The following is an 18,392-nucleotide window of genomic DNA, read 5'->3' on the forward strand; positions in this document are numbered from 1 at the left end:
AGTGCAACATCTACTAACAAAGTTTTGTATATTCATGGTCTAAAGAGGATTTGTCCCCCTGACCTTGGTGACTTTCCTCCAGCGCCATCATTAGTACAGGATGGATTGCTATAAAATGTGGTACAGACATTCATGTCCCTGCAAAAGCAATGACATTCTCATCAGCCTCAGCTGCACTTTGTGTTTATGCTAATTAGCAAACATTTGCATGGTAACATACTAAACGTGGTTAGCATTGGCACTGTGAGCATGTTAGCATGCTGACATTAGCATTCAACTCAAAGCATTTTCTGTACAGTCTCACAGAGCTGCTATCACGGCTGTAGACTCCTGTGGGGTGATTACAGCTGTTCTTTAGTATCAAGTATTATTAGTAGTATTAGTATAAAGTGTGTGTTGGAACATGGAGGTTTAATCTTGACGATTGGAAACACGAATTGTAACGAAACAATCAAAGTTTAAAGGAGCTATTCGTAAGTTTTGCTACACAGTCAACGTTAGCATGAGCAGCTGTTTACTTACCAAGTCTAGAAGAAACGTTGTGAGTTCAACATCATTTTCTTTTACCCACCAACAGCTGTCTCCAGAGGTGGAAAGCTACTGCAATGTTAACTCTTGTCTCTGTTCTGTCTTTTCCTCTTTGTCACTTTCTGATAGCGACTCACTGTAGCCTCCAATCTGTCCTGAAGACGTAGCGCTGCTCACAGGGCCTATTATAAGCTCTTGTACTAAGACAAACATGGCTGAAGCTCCTGTCAAATGACAATCACCATCACCTGCTACCAGCAAAAAAACACATTCAGCAGCTGAGAAAACTCACAAATAGCCCAATTAAAGGTCCCCTTACTAGATTTCACAGCTTTCAACCAGATCTCTCAGTCTCTTAATCATGATTTAAGCGTGGAGCGTTGGTCGCATGATAAAGTATTTGTGTTTTATGTCATCTGAGCTCACTCTGTATTAAATTGCTTTACTGCTCATGTGTTAGTTCCCAGACAGACTGTGACCTGCCACGTGTCAAAACACAAGGCGCTGCTCTGATCCGGTCTCTTCTTTACACTGATCACAGACATGAAATGTTCAAATTATCAATTCCTCCTTAGAAGATCAAAAGATTTCATCTGCAGTCAAACAAACAGTGTGGGCTTATATCATTTGATTTTAATGATACATTTCATTATCACAGATAAACTTTGCGACAGACTTCTTTGCTTCCAAATGATTCCCATCATGAATAAAAACATTTTGAGGCTTATTAGCTCTTTAACTTTAAGCAATAACCCACTAACCTACTTTATAGACTCTATGAGTCACACAAGACAATCACAGAGTGCATTAGCAGCCAAGGTGGAAACGCTTCTTAAACTTGCCTATTTGAGAGGCAACAGAACTCCCACTCTCACTTACTTTGTAATTCCTCTCTCTTATCTGCTCTCCCACTCCTCTTCCATCTTACCTTTCCCTATACCTCGTTTTAGTTGTCTACTTTTTCTTGCTGTTTCAAGTCCCTGCAGCGCTATTTAGAGCATGGCACAGAGCTACATTAACGTGACTAAAGAGGATTGTACAGGTAACACAAGTCCAGCTGGCTGTAAACTCGGCAATGCGGTTCCTCTCTCACAGAGCATTAAAGCTCCCCCTGTTTATGGAGTCACCCTCCATAGACAATACTATATAATTCTCTTTGAACGTTACTGCACATGCCTCATATAACACAAAGCAAAATATGAGGGGACACCACGCACACCCATACATGGAGCACACAGGCTCCTCTGACACACACACACACACACACACACACACACACACACACACACACACACACAGAGGACAGGCTGTCGTGCATGTGCACAGTTCATTATGTGATCAGTGTGTCCTCTCTGCATGTGGCAGCAAGACTTTGAAGGGAAGGCATTGTTTTCCCTTGAGAGTAAACAACCACCGAAGACAACTAACTATATTCAACAAATAGTCTATATGCACCAAAACGCCCCGCACCAAAAAAAAAAAAACTATATCTCCGCACTCACTATAGAGCTAATCAATATTTCAGCAGCCCAGCCTTGATTGTTCATGCAGGCCATGAGAGGGCTAATGAGGCGAAGCTGCAAAGACAATGTGCTCACCAAAGTAGGCTATCTACTAAAGGACAAAATTATCTTTCAGATCTCCTGGATCAGTCACGCTCTGCCCAGGATGAGATGCTACAGAAGTGAACCGCTCGAGACCTTCCGCTGCATGACAGCTTATGAGTAGGCATTTCTGTCTGCGCTTCCCTCTGATCTGGTGTGTCAAAGTCCTCACGCATCATATGCTGTTTGTTGTCAGCGCACTTTGAATTGTACTTAATGTGGGAAACGTGACGTGCAAATAGATGACGCTTGATGGACTGACCGTGAATTGAGATCTTGGAGTTATGAGGTTTTTTTCAGAAGCCGGAGGGTTTGAGTTCGTGGCTGGATTACTGAGCGTTTCCTACCAGGCACAGGCCCAGGTGTCAGAGGAGCCTCTGTGTGAAGCTACTGTTAACATTTCTTAGTGGAAAGTCTTTCAAACAGCTGCAAGGGGATATAAAATTACCACAAAGACACAAAAACCGAACCACAAAGAGACACAAAACAGCTACAAAGAGATGCAACTAGTAATCTTGTGTCTTTCAGTCTGTCAGAGAAGCACCCAGGGGCCCTTTGCCTCATAATCCATCCATGGTTTGAATATTTAAAAATTTGTATGTAACACTTTTGATAAGGGACCGTACAAAAATGATTAGGTTGTCAGAAAATGGTGGAGATGTCATTTTTTCTTTGTTTTTTTAAAATGAAGATAATCTGACTTGTTTTAGGAGAGCAGGGGAGGATCTTCTTTTTATTTAGTTTCAGCCTCGCCTCGACATGTTTCATAAAGGAGCACTTTACCACATGCAGAGGACCAACAAATCCAATTTAAAAGACAAAATACGCTGTTTGTCCACGGCCTGTAGAGTAACAGAGAGATGACAACACTGTGGTTATGGTCTGGTTAGGTTTAGGCACGACCATAACTTGATTAGGTTGAGGAGAAGGGGCGTGGTTTGGGTTAAAACTTCGTTATGGTTAGGGAACAGTCCTGTGTCTGTATCAGGTGCACCGGTGGCTCACATTACATGTTTAATGAAAACACAATGTTTAAAGTGGAGTACACTGGTAAATAAATTGAACTAATTTCACACTGTTATTTTATTTTGACACGTGCGGGTGTTGCAGTTCTGTCTAAGTCAAGAGGAGGGATCAAAGGAAACACTTACAAGGTTTGCAGGCCCTAAAATATGATGTCAGATTTTTGATCCCAGAGCTGCACTCCACCCTGGGAAAACCTTTTGACTCCACACTTGTGTTATGAAATGCTGTAATAGAAATCGTTATGGTTGCAGGACGAAGTGATGAATTTATGAGAGGCCGTTAGCGTGATACATTTTGGTTCTCCATTGCCATCAAAGAGAAAAACAAGCTATGTAAACAGAGATCCTTGCAGGCGCACAAACACACACAGCAGGCAACACCTAATTATCTTCGCTCACAATAAATGAGAAATAGTCAAATGAGTGTAGGGTCTAGGAGGCATCTTCATAGATTGGAATATAAAAAGCAGAGGAAAACATCTTCACTCACAATTCCTCACAGACCCTCGACACAAAGCCAAATGTAGGCTATTTCATAAAACTACCACCCCATGTCATCAAAGCTCTCCCTGCGGAGGCGTTATTCTTGATCGCTCCTCCTGTCTAAGCGCCCTATTTCTCCACATAGTCATCTTTGTTTGCAACACTTGTCTCGCGTCATCGAGAGGAAAAAGCCCGCGCTCGATTCATCTTAACAGTTTGTGTGTCACTGGGAAAAAAAAATGGGTGAAACTTTAAAAAATTCAGGCTTTGTTGCCAGAGAACAGAAGGCTGACAAAGTTTTATAGAGGCAGCCATGAAGTTCTGCCTCATTAGATAGAATAGCTGTTCTATATTCAGGGTCTCTGTGGGGCTAACAAATGCAATGAGTGGGCCAAACCCGGTTTGTTCCGCCAGAGCAAGGGCCTTTTTGTCTGTGTTTGGTGGGTGGGGCTGGCTGGGGTACAGGGGCCAAGCGGGGCCCTGCAAAACCTGGATTTCACTGCAGCTGACTATATGGGGAGGAGTCTGAATGTAATGGACTACATAAGAAACCCTGTAGGATTTCAAGTTTCACAGCTTGTGCTTAAATGATCTAATCCAATTAATTATATTGCTGCAGACCCAGATTGATACTGTGAAGTGAAAAGTACCACAGGTGCACGTGTCACATTATTTTCCCACGGTGATATATTATAGTTGTTTTTTCTCCAATTTGGGTCTTATTTTTGTAGCTTTGGTTGCTGTTTCTCTTGCCTATGATTACATTATACTCACCAAGTTATTTGCTGAGATCTGGGAATCAGGGCTGTCACTTTCTATTTGAACATTGTTATCAAACAGGGATTCTACACACAGAGCATTCAGAAAGTATTCACACGGCTTCACTTTTTGTTACTTTGCAGCCTCATGCTAAAATCTATTTAAGTTCATTTCCCTCGTCATTCCACACTAAATACGCCACAATGACAAAGTGAAAACTGAACTTTATTTGCAAATGTATTAAGAAGGAAAAACTGAAACATCACATTGACATAAAGTGTTCAGGTCCTTCGCTAACGACACTTTAATTTAGCTCAGGTTCACATTTCTCTTGATCATCTTTGAGATGTTTCCACACCTTGATTGGAGTCCACCTGTGTAAATTCAGCTGATTGGACATGACGTGTAAGGGCACACACCTGCCGTCACAGCTGACGATGCAGATCAGAGCAAACACCAAGCCATGAGGAGGAAGGAGCTGCCTGCAGAGCTCAGACAGGATTGTGTGGAGGGACAGATCTGGGGAGATTCTCTATGATTCTTAAATGGAAGATGTTTGGAACAAGCGGGACTCTTCGTGGAGCTGGCCGCCTATAGCCAAACTGAGGAAGGGGAAGACGGGCCTTGCGAAGAGAGGTAACCAAGAACCAGATGGTCGAACTGAGCTCCAGAGATCCTGTGTGGAGATGGGAGAAACTTCCAGGACAACCAATCACTGAAGCACTCCGCTAATCAGGAAGCTTCTCCTCGGTGAAAGACAAGTGAAAGCTGCTTGGCGTTTGAAAAGAAGCACCTAAAGGACTCAGACTGTGAGAAACAAGATCCTCAGATCTGATGAAACCAAGTTTGACCTGCTCAGCCTCATTTCTAAGCGTCCTGTCTGGAGGAAACCAGAAGCGGTTGTCCTTCTGCACTGTGCAGTATAGATGTGTTTGAATTACTGCAAACAAATTATGTGTCAGTTCATATTATTCAAACTTGACTTGTTGAAAAAGTGACAGCTCAACTGAGAACATGGCAAAAGTGCTAAATATAACTCTACAGGGCAAACACAAGTGGTCAGATACATACAGAGACAGAGACATACAGGATGTAAACAAGTGATGTGCAGTGATATTGCAAGTTTGATGCCAGTCTGAAATTAATAATCTAATAATAATAATAATTTTAAAGCACAGGAACCCTTGTTTGATTCTAAGAGATCTCTGTGCATCTTCTTTAGATAAAACAGCTTGAATTACTTGAATTTGAATCACTGACATCAGTTTACCCCTTCGACCACAGCATCCACAGAGCTGTGACAATATTATTTCTGTTGGCTTTACAAAGATAGTGCAGATTGGAGCCATTTACATGCAATGTTTATTTTTTGCATGGATTTATATTTTTAAAAGCGGCTCTAAATCCAGAAGGCAGTGGCACTGAATATTTTAAAAAAAATCCACTGACTGAGTTTAAGGACACATCTCAGAGTTGTCCTCCTAAAAAAGATTAGAGGATTAGGAAACCATCGAAGTTGCTGTTGCATGTCTGTGTCCTAGATTCAGCTTGATATCCTTTGATTGCACAAAGAGAGTCACTCAGGCTGTGCTGCTCTGGGCCAAGATAATGGGGAGAAATTTTTTGCGGTGTCGTTATTTTCATCTGACTTCGCAGCAATCATCTATTATAGGCGGTATTTCATTGATAAATTAATAGGCTTCGTCTGTATTCACGTTGGCTCGCTCATTAGGAGCTAATAATGCAAATGTTATACAGGCTATTAGAGGTGTTTAGCAGGCTTGTGTCTGAAGACGTGGGTATTTGTTGGGCAGATGGACGCAGCTCCGGGGGCTGCCCTCACCCCTGACCCCCCACAGATGTCCCAAACCCAGCCACAGCTCCGTCACGAAGCAGCGGAAAATCAGTAATACACCGGAACCGACTTGTCAATGAGCAGGACAATTAGGCGCGTTTGAGCGCCAGCCCTGGCTGCGCAGCGGCGCTCGCTGCTGCGTGAAACACGCACTGATTACAGCGAGATGAAAGAGGGAGAGAGGCCGTGCGGTGCCTTTCTGTGAAGGCCTGTTTGACCGATGGCTCTCGACTGAATAGGGCTCTGGTGGTATTACATAAATTAAGAGGTTAAGTGAGCCATCAGGAACAAATGTTTGCATTTATTAACTGAGCATAATGGCTCCCAGCAGTGAACCTGCAGCCCGGCTTCTCTCTTTGGGCTGAGGTCTTAATCCTATATGAAATTACCTCCACTTCTGTATATTAGTTTAGGCTGTAGACCAGTCTATAGATACATCAATCAAGTCTAAAGAATCTAAGACTTGACTCTTATTATCTTACAGTATAAGCGGAAAAGCTGCAGCTCTTACACCAGAAGACAGAAAATGCACTAAAGCTGGCAGTTAAAGACACATGAGGGAGTGTTGCAGCCTATTTGCATTATTAAGGCGCGCACATCGCTCCAAATGGACAACTAGGAATCACTTATATGTATATGCATAAATGTATAAAAACCCAATAAGCTGCGACTTCATTAAGACATCAGAGACCGAAATCTTCGTTATACAGAACAAACATTCCCACTCACATGTGAGGAGGGGTCCCGCAGGAATGCATGAGGCAGGTGTAAATTTAAACTGTTAATGAGGCGCATCAAAAGCTTCAAAGACGCGTCGTGCTGAGCCTTTTTCTACCATTAGTCCGCCCGAGACAAAAGCCATCAGAGAGTTTTCCTGGCTAAACGGTGCAGAATGGGTCCGAGCAGCGGGAGTTTTATTGTGGCCGCAGACTCCCGCGGACTGCACCGGGCAAACCAGCCAAGTCTTATGAGTTTGACTCTAACGAGACAGATGAAACGTCCACTATTGGCCGGAGTGCAGAGTAAGGTCTGTTTCTACTGGGCAAACATGGCTGATCCAGAGTAGGAGTGATAGAAATGAACAGTTTCTTATGAGATAGGGTTTGAATAACAGGGAAATAGTTAATGAGGAAAAGTAGTATCAGAAGTATTCAGAGAAGAAAAATGTCCTGGACCTACACAATAATAGAAAAATGGCTGCTTAACTACAGTCTTCAATAATGCATAAGAGTATCAACTGAAGAAATGGTAACTATATCTGCAGTATTTCCATCTGAATAGAGTGAAACATAAGAAGAAGATTCCAGTGTGAGTGCAACTTAAAACTGTACTGAGGCCTGTTGATAAAGGTTATTATATAACCAGAGGACTACTGCTGATGCATTAATGTGTAAGGTGGTGATACGCTCACTGCCTTGTCCAGAGTGAGATGAGAAGATTTGTATCATCTCATGTTTGGAGGTAAATATGGAGCCACAGCAGCTGGTTAGCTGAGCTCAGCATGGAGACAGGAAACAGCCTGGCTCTGTCCAAAGGTAACAAAACCCACCTATCAGCAACTTTGAGCTCGCTAATTAACTCACTGTGTTTAATCCGTACAAAAGCAAGAGTGCAAAAAAACACAAACAATATGTTGTTTTATAGAGGGTGATGTGCCAGACTATTTCTTGGCCTTGGAACCAGTAACTCCCAGAAGTTACTGGTTCCAGCCAAGAAATGAATCCAGTGTGTAACCACTTATACAATCAGGGTAAGAAGGCAAAATGATTATTTGCACTTTTAAATGAACTGGATCTAAAATGTTGATCACTGAACGTTACAGCCAGGCTAGCTGTTCCCCTGCCTCCAGTGTTCATGCTAAGCTAAGCTAAGCTAACCGGCCGCTCACAGGTTAGTTACCCTCCACCATGTAAAATCCATCTCAAACAGGAACATTTCACCTTGATCCCTGATTCACTTTGGCCTTCAGCACCAATCAATATTAAATGTGACCAGCTCGGTGTCAGAAAGTACAGAAACTGTTTATAATAATAGACCAGTACACCACCTGAAGCCACTCCTTTGATGAAGTGCAGGGGAAACTAACTTGCTGGAATAATGGAATATCTTTTCATCTGAATGAAATTTACATCATCTATCACTTGTGAAGCAGAAAATACATTGTTATCTGCTTAAAAAATCCCTTTCATATTGCCGGAGTGACCTTTTCCACTTTATTTTCCTGCATCAGTGTGAAATCACAGATGCATGGGAGTGGAAAACTTTTCTATCTTGTTTCTGGCAATGGAAACCAGTCGTGAATGTTCTCTAATACACGGCAAATTGTCCTAAGGCGAAGGAATAACATATTTGAATGATGAAATCCAGCACGATTCCCTTTGGCAGGCAAATTCCCTTAAATCCTTGCATCTCAGCAGGCACGCAGGGCTGGGTTTTGGAAAATTAGGTGTATGCGCGTGCGTGTCTGTGTGCATATCTCCCCGAGGGCTTGCATGTGTATTTGCTAGCTTGCTGTAGGTGGTTACATGTGTGCGTGTCGTTTAAATAAAAGACAGCTTATGCAAATGGACTCGTGTGACCAACTCGAGGGACGGCGACGACGGCGCCTCACGCAGGGTTTCACTGTGCAGCTGTACCAGTGTTTTACCCGAGACTAACGAGACACAATGCGCCATCCGTGCTCAGCAACAGCGATCATAGCCATTAGACAAGTCAATGGGCCTTATGAGAGCCGACACCGAGGGCCCCGGATGAGGTGCAGTGGGAAGAATTAGCAACAGTCAAGTCTGTGGCCCACTTCTGGCCTTTAGAGACGTGATAGGTGACAACCAGAGTGTGACACATTGGCATGGCAGTCTGCTGTTTGTGTGGATTGTGAGGGGGATAACAAACGAGGGGGGGCCGTCTCCGTCTCCGTCTCCTCTCCTGTCCTTTCCTTTCCTCTCCTCTCCCGGCTTGTCAGTCATTTTTCATCCGTAGGACTGTGAAGGTGGCGCGCCTCCAAAGCGTGGCCTACTTTCCCGCTCTCACACAGAATGGAAATGAGCTCAACTTATTTCTTTGCAAACGTCTGTCTGATTTTAATTAACATCACAGCCGTTGTGATACAACAGCACTCTGTATATATCTTACAGCAACGAGATCCCACATCCGCCTTCTGTGTGTGTGTGTGTGTGTGTGTGTGTGTGTGTGTGTGTGTGTGTGTATGTGTGTGTGTGTGTGTGTGTGTGTGCGCGCATGCATGCATGTGTGTGTGTGTGTGAGGGAGTGACAGAGACAGTGAGCTGAAATCCATAATTTAACTGAATGCCCACGAGCTGCACACAAGCAACACTGATTTCAACACACTTCTCTCAGGTCTCACATGAACAAGTGTTGCTGTGGGTGTTCTCCAACACACACAGACTCACATGCACACACACACACACACACACTCAACCTACTCCTGTATTTTTAATTGTTGTTCATGTTCTCTCCTCCCCCAAACATATAGCATCATAGAGTTCAGTGTTTTGCAGCGTGGCACTCTCCCTTTCTTTTTCTCCGTGTGTTTGTCATACAGACACACACACATACACACATACACACACACACACACACACACACACACACACACACATACAGTGTATTTATAGCATATTCTGTCAGACAATGTAGTGCATTTGTGTGTATTCATTTGGAAATAATAACATTGACAACTGCTTGAGAGATGGAGGGGCTGAGAGAGAGAGAGGGACTCATTTTGAGCATGTACCCACTAACGAGCTGTATTGTGCTCCAGGCAATGTGTATGATAGCTTGAAGCTGCTGTGTGTGTGTGTGTGTGTGTGTGTGTGTGCATGCCTACTTATTGGCAGCTGAGGGATCTTAACAGTCTCTCATTTTTTCTAATTTTTATGTGCTGCTCTCCTCATCCTTCTCCTCTGTCAGTTCCTCTTCTTTCCTCTCTCCTCTCCTCTCTCCTTCCCTCACCTTCTCCCTCCCCTCCTCTCCCTCCTTTCTCTCTGCTCTCCTTCCCTCCACCATTTTTCACACTCACAAGTAGGTTTTGTTCTATTACGGCCCAAACTCTCTCTTCCATGCCATTGTTTAGAGTGTAATGCATTATCCATCTCCATTCCACTTTGCTCACTCCACTTCACTTCAAGTACTTGCAGCTTATGAGCAATACACACTCACATATGCACACACACACACACACACACACACACACACACACACACACATATAGAGCGCCACGATCCCATTAGCTTTAATATTTTAGCAGCGTCATAGCATTCGCCAGTGGCCTTGTCACCGCCTGCTCCCCAGGGACACAGATCCTAGATCAGCCCGGCTTGTCCTCACCCTCCAACATCACCACCAGGACGGGGAAAGCACTCAGCTGACCTCGGAGCTGATCTTACGCAGTGCCCAACATTCCCAGGAGTCCCCCCACCACCCCACCCCTCCCTCACCCTCACCCTCACGTCATCCCCATCACCACCGCCGCCGCTGCCATCTCAGGGGAGGAGCAGGAAGAGGGGAAGGAGGAAAGAAAAAGAGGTTCTGGAAGGAGGGGAGAGGGGAAGAACACAGAGGCAAGTCCGTGGGAGGGGGAGAGGGAATGAAAATAAGATGAGCAGAAGAGGGAGCGATACAGAGAGAGGTTGTGTGGGTGGGCTATGGGGTGCTGATTAGGCCCTTGGTTTGAAGTGCTCAGCGGCTTGCCCTTATGGATGTGTGCACACACACACACACACACACACATTATTTCACACTGTCTTTATAACTCATTCAGTGTTACAAAGGCTTCAGAAGAGTACGGTGAGGACAGTGCGCTGCGTTTAGGCATTCTGTTAGAAATTCTCTGCTCTTTGAGGTGGAACATTTCCCTTTTGTTCTCAAATTCATGCCTGTGATCAATTGGATGGCGAGGTCTACTGCATAATAGAGCTGCCTGTGTAAATGCGCCTCTGTACGGTACGTATGTAGCTGTGTTTTCATCTGTCTGCCCGTGTCTGTCCATCTGTGAGCGAAGAATGGAGCTGAATGTGAAGAATCGAGCACAACTCTGTGATAGGCCGGGCAGAAATTTGTCTTTGTGCTCACCTGAGGCATAAAAAGAAAAAAACCCTCATCACAGCACACAGGGCTCTTTTGTACTCAGACTACACAATGCTCTCTAACTCTGCTCCGTTCATTTCGCCAAGGTCTTACCACTCGTCGGCTATATGGAGGCTGTGAAAGCGTGAGGACACAAATCCAGTCGCACACACACCCAAACAGCATAAGCTATGTCCTGGGAGTTATAACTCATGCATGATCACTAAATGGAAACATTTGTTATCTCCACAACAATACAGCCAGAGGAACTGAATCTTTTATAGCTCCCTTGCCCCCCCAGCACCCCCTCCCTTGAAGCCCACACACACTGACGCACACTAAAACACACACACACACACACACACACACACACACACAGAAATGCCTGCCACACGTTGGAGCTCACAGGTCATCCTCCTGTGAATAAATCCAAAGAGGACGCATCGAGGCATAAACAACCACACAACACCTCCTTCCTCAAACCTCAAACCTCCATCAAACATTAAAACTGGGGTGGGTGTGCACACGCCCACATGCATGCGCACACACAAACACACACGGGAGCCTTCACGCCTTGATAGTCGTACGGTTATGAAACATTAACGCAAATATATCCCCATTGTCTTGCTATGAAACATTCAGGTTCTTGTTCAGACTGATACACAGAGTCTTCCTCTTTTCACGTGGACTAAACAAACTCTTTATGGCAGAAACTCCACTGCCTCGTCTTCCTCCTCCGTCTCGACAAATGTCTTGCCGACTTACTAACTTGTCTCGTCTGCTGTTCGGTTAAAAACCCTCGATGTTCTGACCTAGTTAGACATGTCCACTGTCAATTCATCAGTCCCAATAAAGGACCGTAACAGTGCTTTTGCATGTTTTATTCTGTCGACTTAAAACACCATAAACTTTTTATTACCACTGACTAAATGGAGTCTAATGTTTTCAGACTGATTTTTTTTTACCTTCCAGGCAGCCACTAGCTCCCAGCGATTTCACTCCAGTATGAAAACCCACCTCGGAGGTCTGCCTTGAGATACAGACGAGTGATAAAAGAAAAAACCTGAAAAGTGAGTGGAGAAATGACAACGCCCCCATCCACAGGGCACGAGGGAGGGGTCACCAACTGGTTTGATGAGTATGATAATGAGGTGAATCATATGCTGCGGCTTTCACAGTCTCCAGATCTCAACCCTGTTGAACACCTATGGCAGATTTTGGACCGACAGACAGCGCTCTCCACCACCTTCACCAAAACAACAAACGAGGGAATATCTTTTGGAAGAATGTTCATCCTCCAGCAGAGTCAGGAGACTTGAAGAATCAATGTCAACGGGCACTGAAGCTGTTCTAACACCTTACTAAGACACTTTCTGTTGGTTTTGCCTTTAGTTTGTCACCCGTCTGTAGGTACTCTGTTAATTTTGTTGCTTTGATTGTTGCATGAAGGTTCGTTAAGGACTTTTTAAACAAGAGTAGTACCCTTTTACACTAAAATTAGCACGAATAAGTTGATTTTTTAAAACTAAAAACGGCGATTGACTCCCTTTACACTGCCAGTCGAGTTTGCCTTTCTGTTGTCATCACATGCAGTTACAGAGCACCAACACACACAGACACAGAGGAGAAACCGTGAGCTGCTAGCTGCCATGCAAACTAATAAAATTGATCAGTCGCATCTCATCCTCAGGTTGGAGCTCCTGTAAAAGTGTGAGATGTGTCAGTCGCAGATTGTGTGTTTTTGAAACTTATTTCGGGGCTCACGCTTTCATCTCAGTGTCATCAGTGTTTCTGGTTTAACAACACCATGTTAGGCAGGTAGCAGGTCTGTTTACAGTGTTTGTGCTCTCAAAGACGTCACAGCACTGAAAAAGGGTTATGTTAACACAACTGCCGATTTTACCTTCTGTCAGCATGACAAAGGCCTGATGCTAGCCGGTCTTAGCAGGTTTTTTGACCAGTGTAAAAGAGGCTTAAGAATCTACAGTCATGCCATCAGCTGTACTTAGGCACAGAAATGCATTGAGCTAAATGCTAATGTCACCACGCTAACATGCTCGCCATGTGTTAACATGCTGTTGTAATGGTCATAAAATAAAGAACTGGACAAACCGAAATTTGACATAATGATGGCGGCAGATAAAGATTTCTGCGATCACCAAACTTATTAAAATTCATCCTCCGCAGCCAAAAGTCTGTGGTTGTTAGGACACATCTCTGCAAACTATCAATGTCTGTCTGTGTTAACCTGCTGATAGCAACCAACAGTGCTTAGGGCTGATGACCACAAACGTCTGTACAAAACTGAATGGCAATCTGTCCAGTACCAACAGACTGACATTATCATCCAAAGAGCCATAAAAAAAACCTCCACAGTTGCTGTATTCACCTTTTTAAATCAAGAGTAGATCAGGTTGACTTGTGTTTGTAATGTCCAAGGCTGCTTATTGTATGTCCCAGTTTTGACGATCCAGGAACATGAATGCAGTGCTTTTTTGTTTTTTTTGTTAGCCAAAACTTGTATTTTTGGATGTTGGTGCGACCTCGAAGGAACCATCAAAGAAAGTGTTCGAAATGATCTGAAGAATAAGAGGAACAAAATGTTCTCTGAAAACTTAACAACTGCAGCTGGTAAAGCCTCTGCAAGCCGAGCTCCATCTGAAATGAGGCAGGAAATCAGTCTCAGATATAACGGTAAACTCAGCAAAACAAAGTACTGAACACACAGTTTGTAGTTAGTGGCCTTTAACATATAGATAGATAGATAGATAGGTAGATAGATAGATAGATAGATAGATAGATAGATAGATAGATAGATAGATAGATAGATAGATAGATAGATAGATAGATAGATAGATAGATAGATAGATAGATAGATAGATAGATACCACTGTTGCAAAGTCACATTATACTAGTACTGGTGTAAAAGTGAAAAGTGAGACACACACTAAGAAAAGAACCACAAAGAAGCACCATGAAGAATAGCTGGGTGGAGAATGCAGAGAGAGATTGAGCGAGCCCTTGGTCGCACACACACACACACACACACACACACACACACACACACACACACACATACACACACATACAACCTAAATCATCATTGGAAAATCATTAGAAATCTGGCGAAGTAGAGGGGCACAGATTGAGGGACAAACCCCCCATTCAAGAGCACACAAAGACAGGCCCTACACACACACACACACACACACACACTAACACACTCACAGAGAGGCAGCCGGGTGGAAGGGAAGTGGGGCGGTTCCAACGATACACTGCTGCACACACACACACACACACACACACACACACACACACACACACACACACACACACGCAAACAACCTTCCGTACTTTCCACCCCTCCAGCCCGCCCACCTCCATCGACATTTATTGCTCCTTCTGTGTGAATGTCTTTGAGTTTCATTCACATGTCAGCCACTGTGTGTGTGTGTGTGTGTGTGTGTGTGTGTGTGTGTGTGTGTGTGTGTGTTTCTGTGTGTGTGTGTGTGTGTGTGTGTGTGTGTGTATGGGGTTTGTCACTGTGAATGAGTGCTCCATTAGTGATTCATTTGTGTGTAGTTAACCATTGTGGAGAGAAGGCAACATTTTATTTGTCTGAACCCAACCCTGACCATATGGCAACACCTTCCCCTGCTCACTCCTCTTCCTCCCCTCCACTTTCCTCTCCTCCTTCTCTGACTCTCCCTCTGGACTTCACACTCCTTTTTCTCCCTCTCTTATTTCCTCCCTACTTTCTCCCTCACCCACAGCTCATCTGTTCACCAGCGTCTCATTTGCACTTTCCGCTGTAAAGTTGCTTCCCTGCCTTCTTCCTTCAGATGACTTCTGGAAAGCTATCATGCAGCATGTGTGCACATCTGTGTGTGTGTGTGTGTGTGTATTTATATATATATATATATATATATGTGTGTGTGTGTGTGTGTTCTAGGTCGATGGGGACAGGCCTCTTTGGCTGTCAGCTACAATCAGCCCTCACGTGTGCCAGTAATGTTGTGTATTGTCCGAACACATCACCAGAGGAGCATCTGAGACGTCCATTAAAGTTCAAAGCAATTTATCACAATCTCCCTCCTCCTCCCTACGTCTCCCATCATCCCTCACTCCCTCCACCTTCTCCCCACGCTGTCACTATCTCCTCCTTCTCCTCTCCTCCTTCCACTCCTCTGTCTCCATCCATCACATCCATCCACCCTCCCTCTTTTGCTTGAATTAAAATTCAAATGAGATTAATCGGTATGGCTTTAATTTGTTGGCTAAAGCAGGTTGTGCGAGGTGCAAAATAAAGAAAAATATTGTGGAGACTCTCTTTCTGTCTCTTACTCTGTTTTGTATGTGTCTGTCTCTCTGCCTCTGTCTGTCACACTTGCTAATGCACGATGCCCTTGACATCTTGAGTGTGATTTGTGACAAGCTGAAGCTCCTGAAGGCTTTGAGCGTGTGCGTCCAAATGTGTGAGTGAATGTGTGTGTGTGTGTGTGTGTGTGTGTGTTAGTGTGTTTCCTATGCTGTGACGGGAGCCACCCTGGGGTATGATAACTTTAGATGGCGAGTTTAAATATTAAACTGGCCTTAACAACTGACAGCTCTCTAACACCCGTTCAACAGCCGTTCAACATGCATGCGTGAGCTCTGTTTCGCAAACACTCGCCCACATGTGTTCCAGCATTGACAGTAAGTAGCTTTCCTCAGCATACATGGCTGTGTGGATCCGTGTGTGAGCGCAAATTGTATATGTGCCACTGTGTGAGTGAATGTGTGTGTGTGTGTGCGCATATGCGACACAAGGTTGGATTTGGACTTGTTTTTAATCAGTGGGATTTTGCAAATGGCCTCGGGCTTCTCCCAGGGACTAATTAGTGATGTGACTTCGGCATAATAAATAAACACACACAAGCACACACACACAAATACAAGCACACATGCACTCCAATGCAGCATCAAAACACAAAAAAAGAACACAGAGCAGAGTTAGAGTCAGGATTTACAGATCAGATGAAGAAAGCGTACATTTACAAGGGAAGTAAACAAATGGGCTGATGCTGCCTGATCCACACTGTTGCTCTCCGTCACTAATTTGCTTCCTTTTCTCTCTCTCTTTTCGCCTTTGCGTTGTGTTTTTGTCGAGTTTTCTCTTTCTATTTCTCTCCCTCTGTCACACACAAACATAGATTCCGCTATTTAATGTGTTGACAGCCTGCGCCCCAGTGAGAGCAGAAGGTTGACGGCCTAAGAGAATTCCTCAGGCTTTTCCGCACAGCACCTTAATGCACTCACACACAAACACACACACAAACACACACACACACACACACATTCTGGCTGTGTAAACCAGAGAGATTAGCAGCTCATTACCATACCACAGGGGGCCTACACACAGGGGACTGTGTACTTCTGTGTGTGTGTGTGTGTGTGTGTGTGTGTGTGTGTGTGTGTGTGTGTGTGTGTGTGTGTGTGTGTGTGTGTGTGTGTGTGTGTGTGTGTGTGAGTGTGTTGTGTGCGTGTGCCAGCACACCTCAGAGCATTGTCTTCTGGTCATAACAACAACTGTTCCATTATTTGTGTGTGTGTGCCAGAATGAAAGTGTCTTTAATCAGGGAGACAGAAAAACAGCGGCCGCAGAGAATTACTGAATATGTTTTCATTGCCACAACAATTATCAGATTAAACAAATTCACCTCGTTAAGCAGCTAATCCATCTGTCCAATCAGCAGGCAGGACAGAGGCGGCAGCACCTGCTCCCCAGTGGTGACCCTCAGACAGATGTGGAGATGTGGAGATGATCCACTTTCAGAGGCGCTGCTCAGATTTGAGGGAGGATTGTTTCATCCTTTTGAAGTCTCACACTTGGCATGAAAAGGGAATGCAACCCAGTTTACAAAAGTCTACTTTTATTTGGAAAGTTGATTGAGCTCTGTGCACTTTCCTAACAAAGTGCTGCTTGTTTCTACAGTATATTCACTTTTTGGTGCTGTAATGCAGACAATATTAGAGCAACTTCCCAAACAGAAACCGTTTTCATTCAAGTTCTTCTGCCCTGTGTAGGGAATTTAATTGGCAACCCTTTAGCTACATGGCCACTCTGACTTTTGAGTTGCTTCTAAGGCTACGTTCGCACTACTCCAGAGTTTTCGAGCACTTAAAACGACTTTTGGAAACGCTGCTGACCCCATTTTAAATTGAGAACTCCAAGGTTGCATTGTAGTCTGGATAGGAAAAAATTGAGACCTTTGGAAATTATGATATAGACACCCACTGACTATACTGACCTTGTTGTCTTTGCTAGCAGCTGTTGTGCAGTTGCATTTTAACGCTACAAATGTCTTTACTATTTGCCGTTCATAGTATTTTGTACAACTAAACAACTGCATAGTAGACAATCTACTTCCTGCTCGGTGTACTTGCATGGTCATGTACATATGTGTTTTCAGGTGTGATTGTATGGACGGAGATCATTTCTGATACATAGCTACACCGGTTGCATTGTACTATGAGTATATGATATATGTTATAAACTTGTATCTTTAAAAATCCAGAGGATGTATGTATGTCATAATGATATATCCTCTTATGAGTGACACATATAGTAACATAACTCTTGATATAGGCACACATATGTCATATATATGTCATACGCCATAGTATACTAAGGCATAAAAACGTCATATTATGGTAACGTATAAAAATGTCAAAAAACGTCATGGTATAATCGGTCATAAAAACGTCATAGCATAGTTAATCATAAAAATGTCATGGTATATTAAGGCATAAAAACGACATAAAAACGTCATAGTATAGTAAAAAATTAAAATGTCATGGTGTATTAAAGCATTAAAAAGGTCACAAAAAAATCATTGTATTGTGAAGGTATAAAAAATGTCAAAAAACGTTATAGTATAGTAAGGCATAAAACTGTTAACAAATGATATTGTATGTTAAGGCATAAAAATGTAAAAAAAAAGTCATATTATAGTAACGCATAAACATTTCAGATTATGGTAAGTCATGAAGATGTCAAAAAACGTCATGAGG

The sequence above is a fragment of the Seriola aureovittata genome, chromosome 12, assembly GCF_021018895.1.
Source record: "Seriola aureovittata isolate HTS-2021-v1 ecotype China chromosome 12, ASM2101889v1, whole genome shotgun sequence".
NCBI classification, from domain to species: Eukaryota; Metazoa; Chordata; class Actinopteri; order Carangiformes; family Carangidae; genus Seriola; species Seriola aureovittata.